The sequence below is a fragment of the Pelodiscus sinensis genome, chromosome 7, assembly GCF_049634645.1.
Source record: "Pelodiscus sinensis isolate JC-2024 chromosome 7, ASM4963464v1, whole genome shotgun sequence".
Classification (NCBI taxonomy): domain Eukaryota; kingdom Metazoa; phylum Chordata; order Testudines; family Trionychidae; genus Pelodiscus; species Pelodiscus sinensis.
This window is the reverse complement of record NC_134717.1, coordinates 70,109,018-70,117,815: the sequence shown is the minus strand read 5'-3', so window position 1 is coordinate 70,117,815 and position 8,798 is coordinate 70,109,018. Positions and strand designations below refer to the sequence as shown.

Here is an 8,798-nt window from a genome sequence, read left to right as displayed (position 1 = left end):
GGCTTTCTTGCGCAAGAAATTCATGTTGCCTCTCAACACTGGCCTCTTGCGCAGGAACAGTTGTGCAAAAGGGCTTATTCCTGAGCGGGAGCGTCAGAGTTCTGGTGCAAGAAGCCCTGATTTTATACATTAGAATGTCAGTTTACTTGCGCAAGAACACGCGGCCGGTGCAGACAGGCAGCAAGTTTTTTGTGCAAGAGCGTCTGCTTTTGCGTGAGCTCGCACCAGTGTAGACACAGCCTCAGTGCGGCAGAGAATACATCATGGCTGAAGGGGTGTGAGTAGGCAGAAGAGAGTATGGTTAGTTCAATCTCACAGGTGGGGGTGCTGCTTTCTGAGTAGTCTTATTAACATTTTGCTGTTTCTGAGAGGAGCAGCAAAAAGGATCACGTGGTGTAGCTCCCCAGTTGGATATGAGATATGTTGTTCTTTGAAGGCAGGATATCGCGTGGGAAGAGGTATATGTGGCTGTGGGATGCTATTGCATTTCCACAGCCTTTTATGACACTGTTGTGAAAATATGGCATGTAATAAACATTTGCCCACTTGTTAGTATTAAGAAGCACACAAATTTAGGTTGGGCTCTCAGAAAATTTTTCTATTTTTCAAGCACTTTATTTTGATGATCTAAACAAATCAGGCCTGATTTAAAAACCTCAGAGAGAAAATTGCTGCAGAAACCAGTTCCATTATTCAAGGCTATCATTACAGACTGAAACATTCAAAATGTGAAAGAAACACAGGAACAATAAAATAAAGGTCAGTCTGCAGGATACAAGTTTAGTCAAAAATGTAATGCTCAGAATGAATGGTAAAAGCATTGCTTTTTTAAAAAAGGAAGAAGAGGGAAATGACAAAGAAAACAGCTCATCCAGATGAACTTGGTTTGATTTCCCTGAGAAATGTCTTTTATGTTTGCTGTCAATGCTGGTGAGACTGCTGGAAGCATTATGAGCTCTCATTTGCATTTCACACGTTTACTGATTGACTGTCTAATAACCACACTACAAGAAAACTAGCCTGTAAGCTTCTTGTGACGAGAGAAAGTCATTTGAAAAGGCTAGGAATGATAACAGTGCATAAATGGGGAAGAGGAGCTGTGTTTTGAGTATATTATGAATGGGTTTGTTTTCTGGAAACAAATGTTTATAACCGCTTGCGCTTATCATTTATGAGCAATTCCTGCCACAGATGCAGTCTGTATGGATTTGTTGTAAAGAGGAAACAGGGACACTTTGAAGTTCCTCTTTTTGCTCACACTTAAGTTATTTTGTTGGAAATACACCTTTATATTTTCCATATAAAGTTTTCCCCTGCTTCACGTTATTCATAAAGTTCAGTTGTGCTCTCAAGTTGCTCTCAGGGACAAAGGCTTGTGGGACTTCCCTCACTATAAAAACCACTAATTATTAAGAGGTAACATTACACAACATATTGAGCATCTCTTGACACATGTGCAACCCCATAGACCATCATTAGGGCCCCACCAAAATTCATGGTCCATTTTGGTCAATGTCATGGTCATATGTCACTGTTTCAGCTATTTAGAGCTGAAAGTTCATGGCACTGTAATTTTGGGGGGCCTGACTCAAAAGGAGTGGTGGGAGGGTCACAAGATTGTTGTAGCGCTACTACCATTACTTCAGTGCTGCTGCTAGCAGAGGTACTACTTTCAGAGCTGAACAGCGAGAGGAAGGCAGTTGCTGGCTGTGAGCATGGTACCGTATTGCTCACAGTGGTGATTATCAGGGGAGTGGTGATAATCAAGACCATTATTAGCACTAGTGAGAATGTTGTGGGGTCAGGAAATGGTGGACATAAGAAACTACTATAATCACTAAACAATGGGTACATAGAAAAGGTACAAATTGTTCTTATCAGCTTCTTGTAACTTGAACAGTCTAATTCATTGTTTTTCCCCTTTCCTTCCCCCTATTTCCCTATTTATTTTTGGATCTGGACTTTTAATGCTCCATTCATCTGAAGAAGTGGGTTGTGCCCACAAAAGCTCATGATACTATCTACATGTTTTGCTAGTCTTTAAGGTGCTGCTGGACTATTCATTGTTTTTTTAAGTTTTCCCAGTTACAGTCTAACTCAGCTACCCCCTGAAGCTTTTGTACTTTAACCATGTCATCTTCTATAATATAAACAATTATACTGAAAGTCAAATAGTTTGTCCAGAGCCTGTGTTTTTTTTAATGTGAAAGACAGTGCAAAAGAAACTGGAAATATGGTGTGCTATATTACATCCTTATCTCCTAATGCTACCTTGTGGCAAGATCTGGGGTTTGTGCACTCAGCCTCTGTTTACCCCTCCTCAGGGTCTTGAATAGGGACTTTCAACTCTCTGTTTTAACAATACCCATGTTCAGGCTCAGTTAATAAGACAAACAGAAGCTTTTCAAGTAAAAAAAAAAAATAAAGTCCTCCAAGCACAAATCAGAAACCATGACCAACACTCCTTTCCTACACTGACCTTTAACAGTGGTCTCCCTGTGTCCTGACTAAGCAGAAGAAAACATAAAGGTGCCCCCTTTTTGGGCACCCTGTCTGAGTGCTCTTTGGCCCTGCTTCCCAGGTTCTGCAGAATTGTTCCTTGTCCTTGTGCCTTAGCAATACCTTCTACAACTTTTTTTTTCATAGTCCTTTTTCCCCCTACAAAATCCCTACCTCCTTCCTCTGCAGTCTCTCCCTGCTGCTTTTCCTTCCCTCACCTTAATGGCAGCCCAGCTCTTTAGAGGGAACACCTGTCTCATCAGCTGCATTTCATTAACCCCTTGGCTTTAAAAGGGCCGACCATTATATTACACAGGGAAAATGCACAGCAGGTGGACTGAGCACTCAGCTGGAGTAAATGCCTCACTACTCAATGGTTCGAAAGTAAATTCCAGATTCTGAATGGGCAAACATTTCAGAAATGTAAGGAAATGCAAAATGTCATAATTGGAGGTCACTGTGTGGATAACAACTCCCTACAATTCAAACAGAGAGTGTTTATCATGAATTTAAGGGATACAGAGTGTTGGGTGGGTATTTGTCCTGCTCTTTTCTTTCTCCCACTTTATTTGAAAATTTGTGATTTTGAAACATTCATCCAAAGAAGCTTTCCCCTTTGGAGACATAAATCCGAAGGTAGCCTGGCTAATATCCTAGTTAGGTGGCATTGTGGCATGGTTTTGCTCAGAATAAATAATTCAAGAATACAAAAGGAAAATGTTGCGATCTTTCTCTAAAACCTTAGAAAGAATTTTGGATGAATCAAAAAGATATATGAAATTGTTGGTCTAATGAATTATGGCCATTATGATAGGCATAGAACTGGATCAGTTTCCTTCTACTGTGCTTAGAGAGAACTTTTATGTGAATGTGAAGTTTCTTACTTTCCTTGGCTAGTGATTCTGATGTTTGAATGTAAAGTTAAGGTTAATTTTCGATGTTCTGAAAAATTTGGGCTGTGGTATTTATAAGGCATTTTGACATGATAGGATTATGGTGAAAGTGTTACACCAATTGTAATGCTGAAATAGATATTTAAAAAAAAAATACTGTGTGTGGGAGACATCTATAATATTATTGTCTCTTTCATGGTATTTTGTGGTGAAGGAATTGAAAAGTCATGTTCATCCATTAAAGTTATCTGAACTGATTTACATTATTGCTGTTTCTATTGTGTTTTGCAGACCCTTTGTAGTGAATGCAGTACTCTTCCTTGAAGAGAATCGCCACCTGCATGGGTGAGACGGATGTTGGGACTCACTCATCACTGTCAGACACTCCAGGGATCAGCAAATATCGCTCTGGCTCTCCCTCCAGAATAAAAAGCAGGAGTGATTATATCCCTCTCCATAGCAGATGTGATGAAACAAAAAGTTGCTTCTGGTCTAAACTGTGACTTTGCTGCAAGCCCTGTGTGCGGATGATGCAGAGCTGTGCCACCCCAGGGGCTGCCTGAGGAAGGAATTGTGCCTCATAATGACACACAGAATGAAGGGTAATAATTTGCTACTGGCCTATAGCAACAACAAATTATGACAGCTCTGCAGAAGCTCATCTCTCACCCCTTACTGCCAGCTCTTTGCCCAGGGGAGAGCTGTGACCATGTACCCTTACTTACTCATGTATGCCCACACCCACGTTCCTCTTAGCCCACATAGGGCACCAGGGAGAGTACTTACTTTTCCTTACACCCCTGAAAGGCCCTGCCCCCCTGATGTTAGAGTTACTAAGTTATTCTTATATAGCCCCCCTATATTCAGTTGGTGATGGGGGACTTCCTACAGATTTTTCTCTGGCTGTCCTTTAAGAGAGACATACTCCAGATGGAGGCCTGAATCTTGTGCTATCCCTTTCCTCTAACAGTTTTGGGATTGAAAGAGGAAAGCTTTCTTTCACGTGCCATCAGTCAAGGATCTAGATAACAAATTAATATTAATCACGGCTATAAACAGCCACAGCTACACAATTGTGCAGGGGTCATTTGCTCAGAAAGGGAAACTAAAATTTACAAATGTAGTGATGTATGTGCTTCATTTTCCAATGCTGCTATTTGATGCCCATGTTTCCTAGGTTTTAAAAAAGAACCCACAGATACATATACAGTTCAACCTTTGATTTGGGGCTCTAAAAATAGGTGATACATTTCATATCATATTCCTAATCTATTTACATATTAACTGTGAAATTTTGAACAACATTCAGGATTTGTCTTCATTAATGAGGTAACTTGATTTAAGTTATAATACTCCAGCTATATGTTTTCACTGTGCTGCGTTGATGAGAGATACTTTCTGGTCAACTTACTATACTCTTTTTGGGGAGCTGAATTACTGAAGTCAACTGGAGAGTGATCTGCAATCAATTTAGAGAGTCTTCACTAGACCTACTAAATCAATACCTGCTCTATCAATTGTAGCAGCATTCATTTCCCTGATAGTGAAGACAAGCTCTCAGAGTTGGCTTAATTCTGCTTTCATTGAAGTAAATGTTAGAACTCCCACTGATGTCACTGGTGACAATGCTGGGCCATCTCTAAATGTTTTTGAAAATGCTACCCTTAAAATCATGTTCTTATTAAGTTAGCATTGGAAAGACATATTGGGATAAAATGATTAAAATGGACTCTTCTAAGTATTGCATATACAGTAGAAGCCTGCTTGCGCAGGTCTCAGTTGAGCAAAGCATTTGAGCATCTGTTGAAGTCATCCCTAATTTTAAGAACAGGTTGAAGTGCTTTGCAGAGGAGGAGTAGATTGCTGAATAGGAGTTGCAGTCCTTGCTCAGACAAAATGCTTCTTGCAGTCAGGATTAGGATCACCTCCAGATATTTAAACATGCTATTTCTAACAACCCTTTGGCAAGATAAAAATATGGTGTTTTGTCAAAAACATTCCTGCTTCCACTGGAGATCCTTTCATCTGTTCGTATACATTTATTTCCAAATTTTTCAATGGTGGCATTAACATTTTTTAAAGTGGTGTCATTTTTAAAAATAATCGTGTACAAAGTAATCAATCAACCAACCAACCAACCATTCAAAGTCAGATCACTTTCTGGGTCTCCTATCCAGGACAAATTCCTTTGTACATTGCTAGATCGATATATTAGACCTGTTTGCACCCTATGAACAACAATTAAGTGGAAGAAGTGGAAATGATTAGTGATTGAAACAAAGGGTTAAAATAAATACCCATAGAACATAACATATTAGTTAAAAGGTGCAATTAATGAAATAGCACCAGTGCAATCATATCTCGGTCACAGCTGGATCTGTAAAACACAATTGGTTTTGTACAGAAATGACTGCTGTGGAGATGTTATTGTTTCAGGAAATATAAACTAGTAAATTGCCACTGTGATTACACTATAGTCATGTATTACATTTTTCTGGGGGGATGCTGAAATCCCATTGTAATAGCTTTTGATTGTCCAAATCCCTCATAAACTCAGCAGTATCATTTTAGTTTATATGCACACACCTCTTGCGCAAAACCGGCACCCAGACAGGCATTACTGTTAGGAAGCCAGCCAGAACACCCATGCCAGCCATGGCCCGTCTCAGGACAGTGAGGAGAACCCACCCAGGGGTACCAAAAGGTGGGCAGCAGCCTGGTCTAGCCCAGAAATAAAAAACCTCATTGAGCTCTTGTCCCAGGAAGAGGCCCTGCAGTCGTGCCACAGGAATGAGGACACATATAATAGCAAGGCCCAGGGACTGGCCAAGAAAGGGCATCACACCCGCACAATGGACCAAGTCAGGGCCAAGGTCAAAGAGCTGCAGCAGGGATATGCCAAGGCCCGAGACCAGAGCTCCTGCTCCGGGGCAGCCCCACAAAGCTGCCCTTACTACCAGGAGTTGGAGCAGATCCTAGGTGGTGTGGAAGCCCAGACTCCATTGTGTGTGGTGGAGTCCAGGTTACCCCACCACATCGTGGACTGACCCCTGAAGGAGGACGACCAGGCAGGAGAGGTGGGAGAGCTGCACCCGGAGGAAGAGGAGGCAGCAGGGACCCTCTCCCAGGAGCCTGTCCTCCAGACCCCAGAGGCCTCCTAGGCATCTGTGGGCATTGGGGAGGGATCATCAAGTGAGTGCTTTGAGGGGTGGGTGGGTTGGCAGTGTGGGGGGCCATGTAGTCCCATTGCCACTGTGGGGCCCCTGTGATGCCTTCAGGCCGCTGCCCAACTCACATGTGGTGTCACGTGTAACACCCCTGAGTCTCCTGTCCAAAGGAGAGCCCCTGATAGCCACGGCATGCACTCGGGGACAGCGGGGGTGCACACAGACAGTGATTGTCTCCTCCTCTTTTCTTCCACAGCTGGACCCTCTACCCAACAGGGGAACACCACACACCCCCAACCACCATCCAGGACCCGTGGCACCCGCAGGTACTGGTGTGTCTACACAGACCTGTTAGAGGACGGCGACAGAGGCTGAGTGGTGCGACAGGCTGCTGGATGAGCTGCTCCAGCACCGCATTTCAATCTGTGCCACTATGCAGGAGGCCCAACAGCTGCCCCTCCTCCTTCCGAGACCAGGACTGGCTCTCGCTCCACCCGAGCCCAAAGCCATGGTGGTGCCAGGATGCAGGAAGGTGGCAGGATCTTGCAATCAGGGAAGCAGTGGCCTACTTCTCCCTCCCGGTGTTCAGTCCCCCTCCTCTTTCCCGGTGTTCAGTCCCCTATCACGCCAGTGAAAGGACATTTCAGTTATGGAACAAATTCTTTATTTTTGAGTGACAGATTTGTTTATAAACTGTTGAACGGTACCAAGAGAAAGGTGGTTTATACACAGTTAGCACATTTTCTGGATTGCTATTATTTCTAATAAAAAACAAATTTCTGTTTCCAAAGAAAACCATGTGTGTGTGTATTTATGGGAAGAGAGCGAGGGTTAGGTAGGGGTGGGCCAGGCCAAACACCCCATAGGGGAGGCCCTGGGGAGAGTCAGTGGGCTCTTTCTGAGAATCTCTCCCTCAGGGCCTCACGAATTCGGACAACAGACTGGTGAGCCTGGCGGATGGCAGCCATCCAGGCCTGCTCAAATGACCTGACCTCGCCATCAGCCCCATCCCCCACCCCGGGAGGAAGGCCTTCCCTTTCCTCTCCACCAGGTTATGGAGGGCGCAATATGCAGCCACCACCTCCGGGATGTTGCGTTCCCCCATCTTCAGGCATGTGAGGCGGCAACGGAACCTCCCTTTCAAATGGCTGAAGGCGCGTTCCACCTGGATGCGAGCCTGGCCAAGATGTGTGTTGAAAAGCTCCTTGCTCGCATCCAGGTGGCCAGTGTAGGGCTTTATGAGCCACGGCATCAGTGGTAGGCTGCATCAGCCATGATGCACACCAGCATCTGCATGTCCCCGAGTGTGAGGTCCCATTGGGGAAAAAAATGTTCCTGCCTGCAACCTGCGGTACAGGTAGGAGTTGTGGAATACGTGGACATCATGTGCCCGCCCCGAACACCCGACACAAATGTCCATAAAGTGTCCTCGGTGGTCAATGAGGGCCTGCAGCACCATGGAATAGTAGCCCTTCTGGTTTATATATTGGGCTGCTCGCTGGGGCGGTGCACGGATTGCGATGTGTGTCCCATTGAGGGCTTCTCCTCAGTTTGGGAAGCCAAGGGCAACAAACCTGGTGATGATGTTGTCCAGGTCCCCGAGATGGATGAGCCTCTTCAGGAACTCCTCATTGATGGCCCTCACCACCTGCAGCATGAGACAAATAGACAGACAGAAACCAGGGAATTAGACAGGTTACCTAAGCTCTTGGGAGAAGAACCCTCCTTCCCCCCCCCCAACCCACTCCTCCCCTTGTCAGGAAGCCCCCCTCCCCTGCATCAGTGCAGGGGTGGCCGAGGAGTGGCCTCCAAGTGCCACTCCATCCCCCACTCCCTCTTGCCCTTGCCTGGCAATCCCCCTTTCTCAACCCCCCCACTCACAGGGCCTGTCCCCTGAAAGTCACCTACCTCCATCAAAACGGCCCTGACGGTAGACCTCCCCACACCAAACTGGAGCGGTACCTGTTGGGGGTGGCCAGCTTCCACAAGGCGATTGCGACCCGCTTCTGCAGGGGGATGGCGGGCCGCAGGTGGGTGTCCTGGTGTTGCAGAGCAGGGGCGAGCCAGGCACACAGCTCCAGGAATCCCAGAGCTGCAGGACAAGCCGGTCCTACCAGTCCAAACTTGTCTCGTGCCTCCAAATCTGCCTGTCCCCCAAAAAGTTTGGGGGCAAGGACTGAGCTCCTGCATCCCAGAGGAGGGTCTCCTCGATGCGGTCTGGGTCCATATGGGGCAGGCG

General features: G+C 45.4%; 1 long non-coding RNA gene across 1 annotated transcript; it reads left to right on the top strand.

Moving 5' to 3' along the window:
• Window positions 1–2,849: 2,849 nt before the first annotated feature.
• LOC142830324 (uncharacterized) lies at window positions 2,850–7,288 on the top strand. The gene is made up of 3 exons (XR_012905494.1): window positions 2,850–3,029; window positions 3,684–3,994; window positions 6,816–7,288. It is a non-coding gene; the product is annotated as an uncharacterized LOC142830324 (long non-coding RNA).
• The last annotated feature ends 1,510 nt before the right edge of the window (window positions 7,289–8,798 follow it).